Source organism: Poecile atricapillus, chromosome 16, assembly GCF_030490865.1.
Source record: "Poecile atricapillus isolate bPoeAtr1 chromosome 16, bPoeAtr1.hap1, whole genome shotgun sequence".
In the NCBI taxonomy this organism is placed as follows: domain Eukaryota; kingdom Metazoa; phylum Chordata; class Aves; order Passeriformes; family Paridae; genus Poecile; species Poecile atricapillus.
This window is the reverse complement of record NC_081264.1, coordinates 397,120-418,353: the sequence shown is the minus strand read 5'-3', so window position 1 is coordinate 418,353 and position 21,234 is coordinate 397,120. Positions and strand designations below refer to the sequence as shown.

Sequence of the window (21,234 nt, the reverse complement as noted above, 5' to 3'; positions counted from 1 at the left end):
GAGGCTTTAACCTCAGTTTCCTCTTTGAGGAGTTAATTCCTGTCCAGGAGAACTGAGTGCCTGACCTGGGGGTTGTAACAGAGCACCAGGTGTCACTGCTAGCCCCAGACAATTCTGGTTGTTAACAGTTGTTCATTAATTAATTAATGAACCCATCCCAGCAAGATCAGGACACTGGGGAAGGTAAGGTGGTGTCACTGAAGAGCAGATAAAATGCTGAGTTCACATTGCACAATATTGGTAAATAAGGATCATGAGGGACAATAAATCCCCCACGCCCTGGTCTTAATTTATTTTAAACAGCAAAACAAATGAAACCAAATTAAACTCATAAGTCATTGTGTGAGCAGCGTCCAAAAAAATGTCAGTTCCAATAAATTATGACAAATAAAAGTATTGGCATAAACTCCAAGGATTTCTATCATTGGCACCACAATAAGGCCTTCTTTAGTTGATCTTGAGACATGACTCAAAATGTGAAGAATGAGAATATAAATATAAATAAAGGGATTTTTTGTTTTTTCTAAATGCTGAAAGGGTTATTTTTAACACAGTAAACATTTTCATTTTAAGTTAGCACTAGTCAGTGCAATTGGAAGAACTTTTCAGTGGGTTTAGCACAACCAGCTGAAGTATTCAAAATGATCTGTACAGAACTGTCATGGAGCTGGATTAAATAGATCATTATACTAATCAGATTATAATAACCCACAGCATCATTCACAGTCTTCATAATGAGCTCCTGTTAATGAGTTCTGTATTACTTTTCCTTAGATATAACATTTCTGGGAGGAGAGAGTTTATTGTTCAAAATATAAACTCTGTGCTCATATTTTTTTGTTCATAGCAATGAGTTTTAGTTCTGAGGCACCCAAGATATTTTTCATCCTTTAATTAAATAACATCAGTGTTCAAATAACAGACACTGCCTGTCAAAGAATACAGTGCAGTCATTCAAGTGCTCTCCACCAGAATAATTACCCCACAATCAAGCTCTAATTTGCCTTTTCAAGTATGAATGATCCAGATTGATGGAAAAAAAAGGAGTTGCTTTTTTAATAGAAAATAAGAGATGTTCATTTCACATTCTGCATTTTTTAAAAAGTAATTAATTGTGAGATGTCATTTGGCTAATCTGAAATAGCTTCTGACAAACCCCCAGGACCTGGCTTGTGGCTTCAGTCAAATCCTGCTGGGAGTAGGAGCTGGATCTGTGTAAATTAATCACAGCATCTGTGGCCTTTTCACAGTGAGATTTGTCTTGTCCTTGAACCACACAGAATTACTGGAGCCAGAACCCTGGGACAGGTAAAGTGCTCCCAGTGTCCCCAGCAGGCCCCTGCTCCGTTTTCTGGCACTGAGAAATTCCCTTTCCCAAATCCCTCTGCTGTTCTGCTGGCAGGGAATTGATGGAGCAGGGGGAAGCTCCAGCCAGAGGCTCTGCAGAGTTTTGGGAGGAGAATTGCCCTGCTCAGGTTCCCCAGGACTGAGGCTGCTCTGAACCTGAATTCAGAAGAGTTTGGTTTGGCACAGGGTCCTGCTTCTGTTTCCCTGCACTTTGTGTGGTGTGTGAGCCCTGAGCCCAGTTCTGCTCCTGCCCCATCTGGGGCTGGCCCTGCACATTCAGAGGGGTCTTTGTTGCCTCTACAATAATTGCTCATTTTCAGTCCTCTAAATGTAATTTTTTCTTTCTTTCCTTGTTTTAATCTGGCCTTTAAATTTCTGGTTAATGCTGATTTTTATGAAATCCTGATGCTGTACAAGACTTCTCTTCAATAGGTATCTGTTTAAATCAAAGTATTTAATCTGAGCAAATCATATTGCATGATCAGAACACTGAGAGCAGGAAAAAGCTGACAGACAAATGGCTGTTTTATGGAAAGCTGGGAGAGGTACAGAAAAATGTATGTAGAGAAAACTCAAAAGCAAACAAAAGATTTGGCTGGCAAGTTAAATTATAAGGGTAAAGTTTAAAGCTGTTTCTTCCAGAAACCCCTGAAGGTTTTGTGGAATAAGGAAATTCCTTCAGTCCTGACACTGAAAATGCTTGGAAAATTGGAATCAAAATAATAACAATGAAAACTCTGTAAACCTTTGCTCAAACTGAAGCAAACAGCTCCTGTGTTTCCATGAAATGCAGAAGATACTGTGAACTCCCAGTGCAGTGTGTTTGTGTTTGAGCTGCCCTGAAATGCTGTGGAAAGAGCTTTTCATGTGGCATTTGTGGTTTGTGGCTGAGCAGCCTTTGGGGTGAATCTGTCCCTCCCAGGGCCTGGGGAGATTCACTCTGTGCCAGGAGTCAGACACGCTCCAAGCAAACCGTGCACTTCTGGAGGCGGCTCCCAATTTTCTGAGCTCTCTACAGCTAAAATAAGAAGACAGACTGGAAATTATCTGGTTTTGGTAGAGTTCATCTTTCTGCCAGTACACCACTCTTCATTTTTTTCCCTTTCCTGTGATATGTCTGCTCCAATTTTAACCAGGACCAAGCTGAGCCATCAGAAAATGTGTTTTTGTCCCACGCAGCTCTCAGGGACCTGCCCGTGATACAAACCCTGAAGTTGTGCAGCCCTGGGGACTCTGCAGGTGCTTCATCTCCTCCCAGCCACTCATGGAACTCCTCCCAGGCTCTTTGCTTTTGTTCCAGCCCTGGGGAATGTTCCTCTCTCAGTATTCTCACCTTTTCATTCATTTAACTGCACTTTTTAAGGGGGTTGCTGAATTAGAGTATAAATTGCTTTTGTTCACAATAGCAGTCCTGAATGTGTAAATCTGCTTTCTGTAGGGATGAATATCCAGATGAATCTATTTGCATGAGAAGCTGATTTTCATCTATTTACCCCGTGCTTTCACTGCCTTGTGGTCCCTCAATTAGGGCTTTTGTGGTTCCCTTGATCATGAGCTGCAGCTGTATAGAGTGAATGTTTGTGATCACAAAAGGAAAGTGAAAAGATCATTTTACACTGACCAAACCTTTGATATCTAAACCAAATTTCTGCATCTGCCATAATCTACTTTTGTTACTTGGGGCAAACTGTTTAAATATAGTTGTGTCACTTGGACCAGATACAAAGAAATATGGTGAATTATCTCAAGAAGGGAATAGTCAATAATAATTCAGTTTGCCCATCTGTGTCATGGACACAGTGATCTTTCAGCTTTTTTGTTGTTGTTCTTAACAATTCTGTTCTCTTTAGCTGCTTTTCTCTTCAGAGCTGAGCCTGGGTGTGCCCAGTGCTTGGCAGGCTGGCACTGGACACACAGACTTGGCACAGAGATTTTGGGATATTTTGCTGCTTGGAATTAATTGGTAGATGATTTGTGCTGTTGTTTCTGAGAAGTTTTCCTTTTCCAATACACATATTTTAAAAATCTCAAAGGAGTTCCCATCCCCAGCTTCCCAAGAGGATCTGGGCAAGGCACATTTTCATTTCATGGATAAATCCTGATCTGAGCAAGGCACATTTTCATTTCATGGACAGATCCTGATCTGAGCAAGGCACGTTTTCATTTCATGGACAGATCCTGATCTGAACAAGGCACGTTTTCATTTCATGGATAGATCCTGATCTGAGCAAGGCACGTTTTCATTTCATGGACAGATCCTGATCTGAGCAAGGCACATTTTCATTTCATGGATAAATCCTGATCTGGGCAAGCCATGTTTTCATTTCATGGATAGATCCTGATCTGAGCAAGGCACATTTTCATTTCATGGATAAATCCTGATCTGAACAAGGCACATTTTCATTTCATGGATAAATCCTGATCTGAACAAGGCACGTTCTGGCCCAATAATGGCCAGGCTGCCCCTGGCTGCACACGGTGCAGGAGCTGCCTCTTCATGCACTGACATTTTTTGTGCAGTAAAAGCCACTGAATCCAGCTGCAAACAACTTGGGCAGAGCTCAGAGAGCTGCTGGCTCCCATATGCCACAGATATTTTACTGTTTGGTTTGTGTCCATTTCTCATCATATTTAAAGCAGGCATTCATTACTCAGCTTGCTAGCAGGATCTTTGGGGAAGAGACTGTTATGCAAAATAAATCACTGGTAATAAGTTGTATCTCAAATTGTTTTGATGAGGATTTCCTGATTGCAGCTAGAGCTCTTGTACACCATGTAGTGCCAGGGAAATAGCACACACCAGAGAAGCAGCCTCAGCTTTGCTCAGGTGGCTGTGTGCTGAATTTCTGTCATTCACAAAGGATTCACACATGTTCTACTTTGTGATTATTTATTGGAACTGTGGTGTCTCAGAGAAACTTCAGGGGAAGATTTATTCTCTGTTAAAGTCACTGTCTTGACTGAGACTGAGACTGGAAAAGCCACTGCACTCCTTCTAGTTTCTGCTGGAGAAATTGCTCTTCATTTTCTCTTTTCCCTCCATTCCTTACCCAGATAAAGAGCTCGGGTGTTTTTTTAGCAGTGTCAGGTTCCCCTGATCCCTCTGGAGGGAATCTCCCCCTCTGGAGCCCTGGGCTGGGCTCTGGGGCTGCCCAGAGCTGGAACCCTCTGGGAAACCTTTCCCTTCACCCTGAGAATCCCTGGGCATCTGATCCTGCCCCGAGCCCCATCAGACACTCAGCAGCTCTCAGGAAAGGCTGCAGTGACCAGGTGAGCAGGATAAAATGGTTTCTTTGGTTTAACTCAACTTTTCTCAAAGTCCTGAGAAACAACTGAACTGGGGTGGAACCTTTCTCCATTCCAGAAGTTTACAATATTTGTTATTTTAGTCCTTTTTCCTCAAAGCAGGAGCAGTGCCCAGTTTCTCTGCTGAGTGTGCAGCAGCTCAGCTCAGTGCAGGTGCTGGAAATGTTCTCCAGCAAGCTGCACACTCCTCCCATGGAAAAGCAGAGTGTGCCTTTGGGAAGGGGAGAGATTAAGGAGTGGGAAGGGCCCTTGCATACAACAACTGCTTTTCTTGTAGCATTCCCTTACACGAGCTGCTCTTCTGAATAGAGAAGTTCACATTTGTGAGCATTAATCTGTACCTGACCAAAACCAAAACACTGGAAAATGATGTAACCTGGGCAAAAACCCAAAATGTAGTTTGTAGAGGACCCCACCTTTGTGCTGTAAAGGATTCTGGTGCTGCAAAGCCCTTGCTCTGGCAGTAATGAAATCTAGGGGAGTGTGAAATCTCTGAGGGTGTTAATCAGGAATTTTGTTGGCTCTGTAATTGAGACAATGGTCCAAACCCCTGTAAATCCAAGGAAAGCCTGTCTGGGCTGAGAGGGATGTGCTCACTCTGCAGTGAGTCCCAGGCAGGTGGAGCTGGGTGTGCAGAGCCAGGGCTGGGGCTGCAGCTCATCCCTGCTCTCAGCTCCTGCAGCTCATCCCTGCTCTCAGCTCCTGCAGCTCATCCCTGCTCTCAGCTCCTGCAGCTCATCCCTGCTCTCAGCTCCTGCAGCTCAGTCCCTGCTCAGTCCCTGCTCTCAGCTCCTGCAGCTCATCCCTGCTCATCCCTGCTCTCAGCTCCTGCAGCTCAGTCCCTGCTCAGTCCCTGCTCTCAGCTCCTGCAGCTCATCCCTGCTCATCCCTGCTCTCAGCTCCTGCAGCTCAGTCCCTGCTCAGTCCCTGCTCTCAGCTCCTGCAGCTCATCCCTGCTCTCAGCTCCTGCAGCTCAGTCCCTGCTCTCAGCTCCTGCAGCTCAGTCCCTGCTCAGTCCCTGCTCTCAGCTCCTGCAGCTCATCCCTGCTCTCAGCTCCTGCAGCTCAGTCCCTGCTCTCAGCTCCTGCAGCTCAGTCCCTGCTCAGTCCCTGCTCTCAGCTCCTGCAGCTCATCCCTGCTCTCAGCTCCTGCAGCTCAGTCCCTGCTCTCAGCTCGCTGTGGCTCAGTCCCTGCTCAGTCCCTGCTCTCAGCTCCTGCAGCTCATCCCTGCTCTCAGCTCCTGCAGCTCATCCCTGCTCTCAGCTCCTGCAGCTCATCCCTGCTCTCAGCTCCTGCAGCTCATCCCTGCTCTCAGCTCGCTGTGGCTCCAGGGCAGCACTCACAAACACACTCAGGATCATGGCAGGAGCCACAGCCAGGGGACAAAGGGCCAGAGCTGCTTCTCCAGGCCAGGGACACCAAAGGTCAGCTGTCCCTGGAGCAGCCTGGCTCTCCTGTGGCCTTTGGGCTCTCTTGCTCTCCCTGCTCTGCTCAGGTTGAGCACAGAAGGAACCAGGGGACTTTGCCAAGGCAAACCACGGGAAGAGAAGTAGGAACAAAACTCCAGAAAAAGTTGGGTTGGATCAATATTTTGTGGTGGGAAATAAGCAGAAATGAAGCATGAGTGTGTAAAAAGGAAATAGAGACCTGGCTGTGGTGCTGGAGGTGCTCAGAGGATTCCCTGAGCTGCTGTTTGCCCTGCACTGGGGACACCTTGCCTGAAATACACCCAGTTAATGCACCGGGCCTAATTCCAGAGCTGTTCTCATCTCCTTGGATGTGGTTGATGCACACATCAAATAGTTCTGGCACCCCCACGCTTCCTGTGAATGAAAAATGACACAAAATTGTTGTGTGCATTTCATCCCCATTCATGCAGCAGACTGAGACACAACTCATGTTTGGCAAAAGCGCAGGAATGGGAGAAAAGATTCAAATCAGAGGAAAAAGATGTAAATGTTCTCAGGAGAGGGTTTTTCCCACAATGAAAAGATAAAAACCTCGCAGTAATGGAAACGCAGGAGTTTAATCCTTGAAAGATCTGCTCAGGAGAGTGCAGTCTCTTGATGAGGCGCTGGGGTGTGAGCAATAATCCTGCCAGAGGGTGTGTTCCATCCCTCGTGGGGCAGTGCAGAAGGGTTTTTATCCCCAGCAGAGGGTTCATTCAGAGCCAGCTGGGTGCAGAATCTGGATCATTCCTGCTCCTGGTCCCTTTGCCCTGCCTCCTTTGTTTTATTTATGGGCTGTGTTCAGGGCAGCAGCTGGAACTTGTTACAGCCGCAGGAGCCGGGCGGTTTTCTGGGGGTCACTTTCTGCTTTCCATCATTTTCGCTCTGTGGCTGCTGGAACCCGAACAGGAGCAGCAGGGATGTGAGAGACATGGGGAGTGGGCTCTGGGCAGAGACCCCCGGCTCTGGGCTCAGGGCAGAGACCCCCGGCTCTGGGTTCAGGACAGAGACCCCCAGCTCTGGGAACACTTGGGGGGCTCAGGGCAGAGACCCCTGGCTCTGGGCTCAGGACAGAGACCCCTGGCTCTGGGAGCTCTCGGGGGGCTCAGGGCAGAGACCCCCGGCTCTGGGAACACTGGGGGGGCTCAGGACAGAGACCCCCGGCTCTGGGCTCAGGACAGAGACCCCCGGCTCTGGGAGCTCTCAGGGGGCTCAGGACAGAGACCCCTGGCTCTGGGAACACTGGGGGGGCTCAGGACAGAGACCCCTGGCTCTGGGAACACCCAGGGGGCTCAGGACAGAGACCCCCGGCTCTGGGCTCAGGACAGAGACCCCTGGCTCTGGGAGCTCTCAGGGGGCTCAGGACAGAGACCCCTGGCTCTGGGAGCTCTCGGGGGGCTCAGGGCAGAGACCCCTGGCTCTGGGCTCAGGACAGAGACCCCCGGCTCTGGGCTCAGGACAGAGACCCCTGGCTCTGGGAACACTCGGGGAGCTCAGGACAGAGACCCCCGGCTCTGGGCTCAGGACAGAGACCCCTGGCTCTGGGAGCTCTCGGGGGGCTCAGGACAGAGACCCCCGGCTTTGGGTTTAGGACAGAGACCCCCGGCTCTGGGAACACTGGGGGGGCTCCAGTGGGTCCCGGAGCTGCCCCAGCTCAGGGGGTCTGATCCCTGATCCCTGATCCCTGATCCCTGATCCCCGATCCCCGATCCCTGATCCCCGATCCCTGATCCCCAATCCCCAATCCCTGATCCCTGATCCCTGATCCCTGATCCCCGATCCCCGATCCCTGATCCCCGATCCCTGATCCCCAATCCCTGATCCCTGATCCCCAATCCCTGATCCCTGATCCCCGATCCCTGATCCCTGATCCCTGATCCCTGATCCCCGATCCCTGATCCCCGAGCCCCGATCCCCAATCCCTGATCCCTGATCCCGATCCCTGATCCCTGATCCCTGATCCCTGATCCCTGATTCCTGATCCCCGATCCCTGATCCTGATCCCTGATCCTGATCCCTGATCTCCGATCCCTGATCCCTGATCCCTGATCCTGATCCCTGATCCCTGATCCCTGATCCCTGATCCCGATCCCTGATCCCTGATTCCTGATCCCTGATCCCTGATTCCTGATCCCCGATCCCTGAGCCCCAAACCCCGTTCCCCGAGCCCCGATCCCCGATCCCTGATCCCCGATCCCCAATCCCCGATCCCTGATCCCTGATCCCCGATCCCCGATCCCCGATCCCTGATCCCCGATCCCCAATCCCTGATCCCTGATCCCCGATCCCCGATCCCCGATCCGGGCACAGCGGGGACAGGAGCCGTGCTTTGGTCGGACACATTACAGAGTAAACAGGTGGGATAATGGATGTGGAGACGGGAAAGAATCCCTGAAGAGTCACACGGGAAAAGCGAATTGCGGAATAAAACCAAATGTCCCGAATCCAAGTGACTTTTTGATTACACAAAACAAACATTCCCTTATCTCTCCTTGTGGGCCTGGATATCTCGTCCCTAAGCAAGCAGGAGTTTGTGAGGTATTTTCCCGTCTGGTTACAGCAGTGTTCTGGTGTTGTGGAGCCAGGCTGGCTCTCGCTGGGGCAGCGCTCTGGAATGTTCTTTGTGCCCTGGCATCATTCACAGCCCATGGCTCCCATTGCCCGCCCGGGACATTGGCGAGCCCGGGGAAGGATAAATGAATGACGGGGAAGGATAAATGACAGGGAAGGATAAATGACAGGGAAGGATAAATGAATGACGGGGAAGGATAAATGACAAGGAAGGATAAATGACAGGGAAGGATAAATGACCATTAGCAGCAGTCCAGGGATGTGAGGGCTGAGAGGGTCAATATAAAACAAAGGCAGCCGCACATAATTCACAGAGAATGTGAGGCGCTGCCTTTCAGAGGCTTTAATGAGAATGGAAAATGTTAACATATAAATCCAGTCCTAAAAACAATATATTAACAGCAAACGTACTGACTGGTAAATATTTTTGCCATTAAGCCTGGTACTCTGTTTCTGACGTGAGTTATTAAAACTCCTCCTGGAGCTTTCATTAAATCATGTCTTCAAAAGTCCCATTTAAAAATGCTCCTTTGTTTGGAAAGGAATCACTCTGCAGATGGCTGAGGACAAACCAACAGAATAACTCACAAAAGCTTGTTTTTCTCCGAAGGGTGAGCGCAGCCCTGGCCAAGCTGTGGGGCTGGGGCTCCCCGAGCCAGAGGAGCGGTTCTGCTGCAGGAGAGCAGAGCAGTGCCAGCAGGGTTTGTGTCACACACCCCCTGAGCACCCCCTGAGCATCCCCAGAGTATCCCCTGAGCATCCCTGGAGCATCCCCTGAGCATCCCCTGAGCATCCCCAGAGTATCCCCTGAGCACCCCCTGAGCATCCCCAGAGCATCCCCTGAGCATCCCCTGAGCATCCCCTGAGCATCCCCTGAGCATCTCCGGAGCATCCCCTGAGCATCCCCTGAGCATCCCCTGAGCATCCCCTGAGCATCTCCTGAGCACCCCCTGAGCATCCCCTGAGCATCCCTGGAGCATCCCCTGAGCATCCCCTGAGCATCCCCTGAGCATCCCCAGAGCATCCCCTGAGCATCCCCTGAGTATCCCCTGAGCATCCCCTGAGCATCCCCAGAGCACCCCCCTGAGCACCCCCTGAGCATCCCCTGAGCATCCCCAGAGCATCCCCTGAGCATCCCCAGAGTATCCCCAGAGCATCCCTGGAGCATCCCCTGAGCATCCCCTGAGCATCCCCTGAGCACCTCCTGCGCATCCCCAGAGCATCCCCTGAGCATCCCCAGAGCATCCCCTGAGCATCCCCTGAGCATCCCTGGAGCATCCCCTGAGCATCCCCTGAGCATCCCCGGAGCACCCCCTGAGCACCCCCTGAGCATCCCTGGAGTATCCCCCAAGTATCCCTGGAGCATCCCCCGAGTATCCCTGGAGCATCCCCCGAGTATCCCCACCCTCCCCTCAGGTTTTTTCCTGCTTCCTGCGGGGTTTGGCCACCTCAGCCGCCCCCTTTCCCAAGGTCACCTGTTCCCAGGAGCCAGCTTTGTCCCTGGAGGTGAAGGGCAGGGGATTGCAGCCTTTTTAAAGAAGATAAATGCACTATTCCCAAATATTCCATAAACAGCTCATTATTCCTCTTATTATCATGCAGAGTAAGTGAAATTTTAATGTTTCACTGCTCCAGGCTGTCAAAGTCCTTGTGCTCTTCAAAGAGAAGGGCTCAGATTTTGTTCAGTCTTTGTGAGGGAAAATTAGGGCATCTCTGTGCTTTTTAAAAATATGTTTGGGAAAGGTCGTATGTGCAGTTTCTTCACTTGGAAGTTTGTGCTGGGATAACCACATTGTGCCTGTTGTGTGAAAAATTGCCTGAAAGGTCTCTAAAGCCTTCTGCATTATGAATATGAGTCAATATGGATTGATTCTTCTTAATTAGGACTTTCACTCTTGGAGGAAACAGATGTTTGCTAACTCAGATTTCATTTCTGGCTTGGCAAAGAAGTGTGTACGACTGAAACCAATAAGGGCTGCTGAGATTTGCCTTTGCTGCTGGGTTTTCAGGCTTTGTGCTGCTTTTGAATTCAGCACAATTTTGAACTCAGCACAACTTCTTCTTGTTGAACCTTGTTATTTGCAGGTATCAGACCTCTGTTCTATGGGGTTTCAGTTCCACCTGAGCTGGGTGAAATCTGATTTTCAGGACTCCAGGTGTGTCCAGGCTGGGGTGGGGTCCCTGCCCCCCTGGTTCTGTGGCTCAGGGGCAGAGCCCAGCTCCTGCTCAGCTCCTGCCCAGCTCCTGCTCAGCTCCTGCCCAGCTCCCCAGCTCCTGTCCAGCTCTGGCTGAGCTCCTGCCCAGCTCCTGCTCAGCTCCTGCCCAGCTCCCCAGCTCCTGCCCAGCTCTGGCTGAGCTGTCCCAGCTCCTGCCCAGCTCTGGCTGAGCTGTCCCAGCTCCTTGTTCCTCCCCTAAATCCCCTCTGCCTCCTAACATCAGGAATCACAACTGCAGCTGAAATGCTGAGTGTCTTGAATGGTTCTTCTCTGATGCAAATGTTTCTCTTCTTAAAAAAAAAAAATTTAAAAAGCCATCAGGATGAAAAGTTTGGGCACTGTTTTGGAAACTAAGAATTGTGGAAATACTGCCTAATAGGAAAAGTATTTTTCAAACTGATTCTTCTGCGTGCATCCCTTTAAGGCATTCTGCTTTCTGCCTTCTGGTCCCTGTCCCAGCCCCCTGGTTACCTCCACAGTGTTTGCTGTTACAGAGCTCTCTGCTGGGCCTGCAGGGCTGTGTGGAAAGGGAAACATTTCTGCCTTTGTCAGAATATGCAGGTGAATGGAGGGGAGAAGATTCATCTGCTTCTTTCACTGTGGTTTTGTTGGATTAGAGAACATGTCCTTTTATAAACAGCTTTTTCTACATCAGTCAGAACTGTTGTTTTCCTTTGGGAATGCTTTCACATGAGTTAAGAAAAACAGAGTAGATTAAGAAAGGGTGCATAGAAGGCACATCTGCTTCTTGTTTTAGAAAAGCAACACATTTTTAATATAATAATGCAGAGTAGCAGAAAAAGGCACAGAAAAGAAAACAAAAGACATTAACAAAAGACGCCATTGTCTATTTAATTAAGCAGTTTTGGAGAGTTATCATGGATCTGTATCAGCACAATCACAAAATCTATTGCATTATGCTGCTTGTAAGGCAGGTGGGGAAAAGCTGAAATGATATTTGATTCCATATCCAAAAGCCCAGTGAGCTTCCAGCAGTGTACGTGAGCAGGATTTTGTGAGGCTTTGTGAGTGTGGACATTGCTCACACTGCAAACAGCGATTTCAAGGAGCCTGGGTGTGCAGGGGCAGCACAAAACAGCCCAGCCCTGGGCCAGGGGAGTGAACAGCACCAGCAGCTGCCTCGGTGGGCAGCCTTGGAGAGAAATGTCTCACCAAATTCCCTCCTGCACAAACCATCTGAACCCACTGTGGGACTCTTGGCTTTGCTTCATGCACGCTCCAGGATTGCTTTCAGCCTGGCCCATTTAACTCAGGTGTCCTAAAAGAGATCAGAGCATAAAAGGCAGAAATGAGACCTTGGAGATGGGAGAAGGGCCCGAGGGAGTCTGTGTTACAGCCCCTCAGTGACCTCCAGGTGCATCTGCCATCCAACAAAAGATCTTGTTTTTATTTCTTTAACAGTCTGAAAAGCTCTTTGTGAGCCCTGACAATCACAGTGGGTTTCTCCTTGTGTGCAGTGAGAGGTTCTGGAGCTCTGAGCTGAGCAGACACAGGCAAACGCAGAAGAGCTGCTCTGCAGGGCTGTGTTACATTAAATCAGAGTAAGGCCTTTTAAGCAGTGAGTAACTGCTTCCACATGGGCACCTTGGGTGGAATAACTTGCATTTTTAATTACTTGGTTGAAATGAGCTCTCTTTGGAGGCAGGCTGTGCTCGTTAATTTTGGAGAGGCAGTGTGTGGTTGGAGGTGGTGCCCTGAGCACCAAGGCAATGTGGAGGGTCCCCAGTTTGATGGTTCTGGCTCTGCACAGACAGTTCTGGTAATAACACACAGGAAGGGAGCTGCTGCTCTCCTGCTCTGCCATTTGGACTGACTTGCTGAAACTGAAGAGGCAAGGCTGAATCAGAGCCACAGGCTTGGCTTTGCCCTCAGTCCATCCTTGGGTGGAAGTTTTGATAGCCCTGGACATACAATTTCTCTCTTAAATATGGATATAACTGTTTAAGGACATATCCAAACTCTCTGACTGCTATATTGCTAATTACATAAATGAGACTATTTATTGAGAGACAATATTTCCACCTCTTCATCCTTTGGAACAGAGCTGTGCTTTAAGGAACATGAAAAATGTTTTCACTTGAGCATTAAGGCAGCTTTTCACACAGATCATCAGCTCAGTTCTGTCTCTTGGTGCTTACATAAGGAAAGGCTGCCAGGCTGAGCTCTGCTTCTCACTGACTGGCATTTAAATTTTTTAAACATCAAATATTTACTGATGTAACCCAGTTGCTTCCCAAATTGAATTTCAAAGGTCCTTATCCTGCAGTTTCTATTTGTGCACATCTTCCATTCAAGGCAGCTCCATGCATCTCTAATGAAAATGAACCTGCTTCTTTCTGGAGCTATTTTTTAACCTTTCTGTGCTCTGCTTTATTACCATGATTTACAGCAATATTGTGAGTGTTATTAATGCAGAGTGCAGTCAGTGGGTGTTTGGCATGGCTTTACACTGCAGTGCTGCAGCTGAAGGAGTTCTGCTTTCCAAACTGAGGGGTTTTGGCTCTCAGCTCCTCAGCCCTGCCCAACGCCCAGCACACACACAAACACCCATCAAACAAACACCCACCAAACACCAGACACCCACCAAACACCAAACACCCACCAAACAAACACCCACCAAACACCCACCAAACACCCACCAGACACCCACACACCAGACACCCACCAGACAACCCCCAAACACCAGACACCCACCAAACACCCACCAGACACCCACCAGACACCCACCAAACACCAAACACCCCCCAAACACCCCCCAAACACCCACCAGACACCCACCAAACACCCACCAGACACCCACCAAACAAACACCCACACACCAGACAGCCACCGTGCCCAGGGGCAGGAAAAAGGGCAATTTGCTGTTGGAGATTTGAGACCCTGGGACCAAGGCAGGTGTGGAAGCCCCCAGGGGCTGGGGTTAGAGAGGCTGAGCCCCCACTTTGTGCTCAGGAATCCTCCAGGTCAGGCCTCAGCTCTGGCCCCTGGTGCCAGAGGCATTTCATGAGTGGAGCTTCTCTGGTAGGGTGGGAATTCTGTGGCTGTAAAGTTAAAGAAAAGCCACCTGGAGCTGTGCATGTGTGTTCAGGGAGTTTATCATTTTAACTCAAGGGCTGCAGACAGTTTGTGTTGCCAAAGTTGCAGCTTTCCTTGGACAGTTTGGAAAGAACTGATTTAATGCTGTTAAGCACCCAAAAGCAGAGAGAAGAGCTATTGCTGTGCCATGGCATTGTAGCCAGAGAGCATCCAGCAGCCACAGCTTCTCCAGGTGCCAGGAAACTCACCTGGACCCTGGGCAGGTGACCTGAACTGAGCAGAGAGAGAAGCTGGAGCAAGGCAAGCAGCAAGGGAGAGTTTGTGCAGCTCAGAAATGAGTTTGTGACAGAGGCACAGGGCTGGCAGCCCCCACTGACATCTGCAAACGCTCAGAGCTTGGCTTGGCAGCTGCTGCAGGGAGCCCCTTCTTCAGTGCTGTGAAAAATGATGGGATCCTGGTAAGGGAATGGCATTTTTATTCAAATGGTTGTGGGCTTGGTAGCAGAAAACACAGCAAGATCTTCTGGTGCTCTACATATTTGAAAGCAGTGAATTTTTTTGCTGTGTGCCACAATTAAAAAAGAAAGCACGGGGACAATCTCCTCATCCATTCTCTCCTCCTTTTTTCTCTCTCTTATAGAAATGATATCTGGTGGAGCAGCCAAGATATTTTTCAGCCTGTTGCTCATGGGTCTTTTCATTACTTTGCTGTTCTCACACTGCTTGCCCAGTTCAGCAGCTGTTAAATAGACAACTCTGAGAACTGGGGAAGGATATTGGTGTAACATTTGATTAACACTATTTTTGCAGGAAATTGATACGTCAACTATTTTTAGCCTCAGGCAAAGGAATAATCAAGCCCAATCCATGTGGCAACCTTCTCTGATTTCAGATGGCTTTATAACCTCATTTTTAACTTTACATTGCTGTCAGTCACAGCCTCCCACCCTTTGTGATTTTGTGCAGTTTTTAACTGTATGATTGTTCCATTAGGAAATGCACTCAGCAAACTTTCCTACAGTGCTGTGCTCATTGCTTCACAAAGTGTGTGTTGGCACAGCTCTGTTCACAACAATGAAACAACTGAAAGCCTGGCTTTTATCCATAGCACACTCTAATTCCCTGTTCATAACCTAAATTCCTTTTTGTGCAATTGGCAATTTTTTTTTCATTACATATGCTAGTTCCATCTTAGGGTGAATCAGTCAAATGGGCTCTAAATTAAAATAGTTGGCTGCTCTAAGCCCAGAATCTGTTGCAATGCAGTTTTCTCACAGCTTGGAAGAAAACAGCCAATACAGCCACCATAGAAATGGGTGATTATTCTTTTTGTCTGTCTTTTTCCAGGTAACTCAGTAGATGCATGTACCCTAAAGTTTTAATCTTCTAGGTAATTAGGAGAAATAGATGGGAAGGAAAGTCAATAAACCAAGAGTCCCTGAATAGGTCACACTAACAGCCAGGGTTTCTCTGTGAGGACAGGAAATCCTTAAATTTGATGTGTCGTTTTTGTCTCTAATTTAATCCATAAATCAGAATCAAAAATAGTTTTGAATCATACACCCATAAGAATATGTAAGTGAAGCTCAAAAGACACAAACATACAGACAAAAGCCTTGTCTAGTGCCTTTTCTTGCCATCTTCAAAATAATCCATAGCAGCCGTGGAGGCTGAGAAAGCAAGGCTTAAACATCTCTGAATTAGACAAAATTCTGTACTTTGCAAACAGAGACAAATGGACTCCAAATTGAATTTAATGGGGTAAATTATCAGCTGCTTTGGATGAGAGGAAACCCAACACTTTGGGCTTGGAGCTGCTGAGTTTGGGTCAGAGACAGCCCTGGCCCAAAGGTTCCTCCTTCTTCACTCTGGAGAGAGGGTGCACACCCTCCCTCCACTCCTGGTGGCCACCACTGTGTGCTGAAATATTTGCTTTTTAAATCCAGGGGAGGAGAGGAGAGACAAGCTAATCTCATCAAGCTTCACCCCACCCTCTGCTTGGCTTCTCTTCCTTGGCAAGCCTTCCCAGCAGCAGCTGCCTGCCTGTTTTCCTTCTGCACTTGTGCTCATGACATTTCCTGCAAGGAGCTTTTCCTGAAGGTTTCCAGCAGTCCCTTCAGCCCACACCCCCTTCTCTGGCCTCCTGCTCCACCCAGCCTGGCTTGTGCCTGCTTCCAGGAGTGCTCCCAGCACACATCCATGGCATCCTCTGGAATATCCCAGCACATCCATGGCATCCTCTGGAATATCCCAGCACACATCCCTGCACATCCTCTGGAATATCCCAGCACACATCCACACACATCCTCTGGAATATCCCAGCACATCCATGGCATCCTCTGGAATATCCCCACACATCCATGGCATCCTCTGGGAATATCCCAGCACATCCATGGCATCCTCTGGAATATCCCCACACATCCCTGGCATCCTCTGGAATATCCCCACACATCCATGGCATCCTCTGGAATATCCCCACACATCCCTGCACATCCTCTGGAATATCCCCACACATCCATGGCATCCTCTGGAATATCCCCACACATCCCTGGCATCCTCTGGAATATCCCCACACATCCCTGGCATCCTCTGGAATATCCCCACACATCCCTGCACATCCTCTGGAATATCCCCACACATCCCTGCACATCCTCTGGAATATCCCTACACATCCATGGCATCCTCTGGAATATCCCAGCACACATCCCTGGCATCCTCTGGAATATCCCCACACATCCATGGCATCCTCTGGAATATCCCCACACATCCATGGCGTCCTCTGGAATATCCCCACACATCCATGGCATCCTCTGGAATATCCGCACACATCCATGGCATCCTCTGGAATATCCCCACACATCCATGGCATCCTCTGGGAATATCCCAGCACATCCATGGCATCCTCTGGAATATCCCCACACATCCCTGGCATCCTCTGGAATATCCCCACACATCCCTGCACATCCTCTGGAATATCCCCACACATCCCTGCACATCCTCTGGAATATCCCAGCACATCCATGGCATCCTCTGGAATATCCCAGCACACATCCCTGGCATCCTCTGGAATATCCCAGCACACATCCACACACATCCTCTGGAATATCCCAGCACATCCATGGCATCCTCTGGAATATCCCCACACATCCATGGCATCCTCTGGAATATCCCAGCACACATCCACACACATCCTCTGGAATATCCCAGCACATCCATGGCATCCTCTGGAATATCCCCACACATCCATGGCATCCTCTGGGATATCCCAGCACACATCCACACACATCCTCTGGAATATCCCAGCACACATCCACACACATCCTCTGGAATATCCCCACACATCCCTGCACATCCTCTGGAATATCCCCACACATCCATGGCATCCTCTGGAATATCCCCACACATCCATGGCATCCTCTGGAATATCCCCTGAATTTGGGGCATTGCTTGGCTCTGAGGGCAGGTGGTCGCTGTAAGGGGATGGCTTACATGGACAGCCATGGTGTAAACACAGACAGACAGACAGACAAAGCTTCCATGGACAGCCATGGTGCAAACACAGACAGACAGACAAACACAGAATTATTACAGCTGGAAAAGGCCCTGGAGATGTTGGGTCCAAGCTCTCCTTCCTCCAGGTTCAGGCTCCATCAGACAGGCACTGGCTGCGCTCTGGGTCTGGTGCCAAGGAGTTGCTTTCCCCTTGCAATGAATTATTTTTTTGAGAAGCTGCATTTGGCCCTCTCCATGCAGGAGGAATGATTTGAAGGATGTGGATTAGGGAGAGCACATGCACAGATCCTGGATTACTCAGTGTGCTGCAGCTTTCCCTCTCCTGAAAGCTTCATAAACTGTCCTTTCACAGGCTTTTAATAAACACTCAAGTGACTTAATCTTTTAGTGTAAAAGCCTACTTGTATTTTAAGCTTTCTGTTATCAGTGTCATTAAATCAATATCCTCAGTTCTACAGGATCCAAGTCACAAATAATCTGTCACACACAGTTTAACTTAAGAAGTGCAATATTGAGGTACAGTCAGCTCCTTTCTCACAGATTAGAGAGCACTTTGAAGTGGAGCTGTTGAAGATCAGAGGGAGTTTATTCCTCTGTAGCCAGTTTCTCATGTGTTGAGGGCTTTCTATCCTAATGACAATTCTGCTGCAGAACTTCAGTGAAGTCTCAGAAGATGAGTATTTTATGCAGTTATCATAAATGGCACTGGAAAGCCTTGTGGAGATTATATATCATGGATGATAAAACATGGGACAGATTCTTTCAGAGAAATAAGAAAACAAATTAGGATAGACCCTTCTTTTCCATTCTTTAAGCTATTTATCTATTTTTCATTATTTTTATTTACTTATTCTTTCTCCATCTGAGTCCATGCACAGCTCTGGACAGGTCAGGGCCTGCATGGCCTCACTTGATGAGGGTCACTGGCTAATGAGGGACATCTGTGTTTGGAGTTAAAATGGAGAAAAACAACGACTTGTCCCTTGCCAGAGCAATTTAACTGAGGGTGAAACATACATCTGGGATTTATGTGTGTAAAAGATACAGGACTGCAGTGCCATGTCTTCTTCCAGGCTGACCCTGAGGCGCCCTGAACACTAAATCCATTTAGTGTATTAGAATAGAGATTTATCTGGAGAAATCTTACAAATCAGGAACGGCAGCTCTTGCTCCATCTTTGCTGTTATTACAGCAGATCTTTCTCTCTCTCCTTTTCTGGGGTTTTTAGCCACTGTCTGCCGTAGAAGTGAAATGATTTGCAGCACAAGCTGCCCGTGGATTGTGTCCCTGTCTCACTTGAGGAGAGCTGTGGAGGTGCTGGGCAGGGCTCAGCACAGCTGGCACAGCTGGCACAGCTGGCTCGTGCCCTCGTGCTGCTGGAGCAGGATGGTTAACCCTAACCCTGAGCTCTGCCAGCAAAGCTCCAAATTAAAAAGCAGCACGAGCAGCCTGGGGCTGTGTCAGTGAGGTTTTGCTGGGGATGAGGGACGAGGATCTGTTCCCAGGGGTTCACACTGTGGGGTGTGAGGTGTCAGGGTTTGCTCCTGATGGAAAACAGCTCCAGGTGTCCCCAGAGCAGAGGGAAGGGTCAGCTCCAGTCCTGGCTCTGCACAGAGCTCCTGACCTGCAGCACCAGGCTGGGGGAAAAGGGGAGGCAAGGAACGGCACAGCTGGGCCAGGGAACAGCTGGGGCAGAGGAGAAAATTCCATGAGAGCTCCCAGAGATGGGGTTAAACAGTGAATGCCCTTATCTGCAGCAGAGCTGGGGCAGTCCAGAGCAGCTGAGGCAGCCGTGGGCAGGCAGGAGTGCTGGGTTATCTCAGAAGTTATCTGGGTTATCTCAGGAGTTATCTGGGTTATCTCAGGAGTTATCTGGGTTATCTCAGGAGTGAGTGCTGGGTTATCTCAGGAGTTATCTGGGTTATCTCAGGAGTTATCTGGGTTATCTCAGGAGTGAGTGCTGGGTTATCTCAGGAGTTATCTGGGTTATCTCAGGAGTGAGTGCTGGGTTATCTCAGGGGTTATCTGGGTTATCTCAGGAGTGAGTGCTGGGTTATCTCAGGGGTTATCTGGGTTATCTCAGGAGTTATCTGAGTTATCTCAGGAGTTATCTGGGTTATCTCAGGAGTTATCTGGGTTATCTCAGGAGTTATCTGGGTTATCTCAGGAGTGAGTGCTGGGTTATCTCAGGAGTGAGTGCTGGGTTATCTCAGGAGTTATCTGGGTTATCTCAGGAGTTATCTGGGTTATCTCAGGAGTGAGTGCTGGGTTATCTCAGGAGTTATCTGGGTTATCTCAGGAGTTATCTGGGTTATCTCAGGAGTGAGTGCTGGGTTATCTCAGGGGTTATCTGGGTTATCTCAGGAGTGAGTGCTGGGTTATCTCAGGGGTTATCTGGGTTATCTCAGGAGTTATCTGAGTTATCTCAGGAGTTATCTGGGTTATCTCAGGAGTGAGTGCTGGGTTATCTCAGGAGTGAGTGCTGGGTTATCTCAGGGGTTATCTGGGTTATCTCAGGAGTGAGTGCTGGGTTATCTCAGGGGTTATCTGGGTTATCTCAGGAGTTATCTGGGTTATCTCAGGAGTTACCTGGATTATCTCAGGAGTTATCTGGGTTATCTCAGGAGTTATCTGGGTTATCTCAGGAGTTATCTGGGTTATCTCAGGAGTTATCTGGGTTATCTCAGGAGTTATCTGGGTTATCTCAGGAGTTACCTGGGTTATCTCAGGAGTTATCTGGGTTATCTCAGGAGTTATCTGGGTTATCTCAGGAGTGAGTGCTGGGTTATCTCAGGAGTTATCTGGGTTATCTCAGGAATTATCTGGGTTATCTCAGGAGTTATCTGGGTTATCTCAGGAGTTATCTGGGTTATCTCAGGAGTTACCTGGATTATCTCAGGAGTTATCTGGGTTATCTCAGGAGTGAGTGCTGGGTTATCTCAGGAGTTATCTGGATTATCTCAGGAGTTATCTGGGTTATCTCAGGAGTTATCTGGGTTATCTCAGGAGTTATCTGGGTTATCTCAGGAGTTATCTGGGTTATCTCAGGAGTTACCTGGGTTATCTCAGGAGTTATCTGGGTTATCTCAGGAGTTATCTGGGTTATCTCAGGAGTGAGTGCTGGGTTATCTCAGGAGTTATCTGTGTTATCTCAGGAGTTATCTGGGTTATCTCAGGAGTGAGTGCTGGGTTACCTCAGGAGTTATCTGTGTTATCTCAGGAGTTATCTGGGTTATCTCAGGAGTTATCTGGGTTATCTCAGGAGTTATCTGGGTTATCATCTCAGGAGTTATCTGGGTTATCTCAGCTGGGGGAACTGGGCTGCCCCGTACCTGACACTGCTCCCTGTGCCTGGCACTCAGGAGCAGCCGAATTCCAGCAAAATTCCTCCAGGAACTTCTTGTACTTGGTTCAGTGTCAGCAGGATGAGGTGGTGGGGTTTGGTTTTTTTCATTCTCTGAAACAAGGAGAGCAAAACTTGATTATCCTTCATCTCAACAGCAGGAGTGTGTTGCAATAATCTGAGAGCTGTGAATTCACCAGTGATTTTTTTCATGTTGAAGACTCTTGTAATTAAAAAATTGCCATAAGGCAGAGTCCACACAATGTGGTATATAGGGACTTATGTATTAGAAAGGGTTGAACAAACATGGAAATCCTCTAGTTTGCATATTTTGTCTGTAACAAACTATTACTCCAATATAATTTGAATAATTTTGTCATCAAGCTCATGTAACGAAGTGGAGAATGGGATCTCAAATCTTCCTGGATATAGG

General features: G+C 48.4%; 1 protein-coding gene across 2 annotated transcripts in view; it reads left to right on the top strand.

The window, feature by feature from the left end:
* The window catches only part of ADGRD1 (adhesion G protein-coupled receptor D1), a 118,227-nt gene that overhangs the window by 39,998 nt on the left and 56,995 nt on the right, over positions 1-21,234 (top strand). The window lies entirely within an intron of this gene.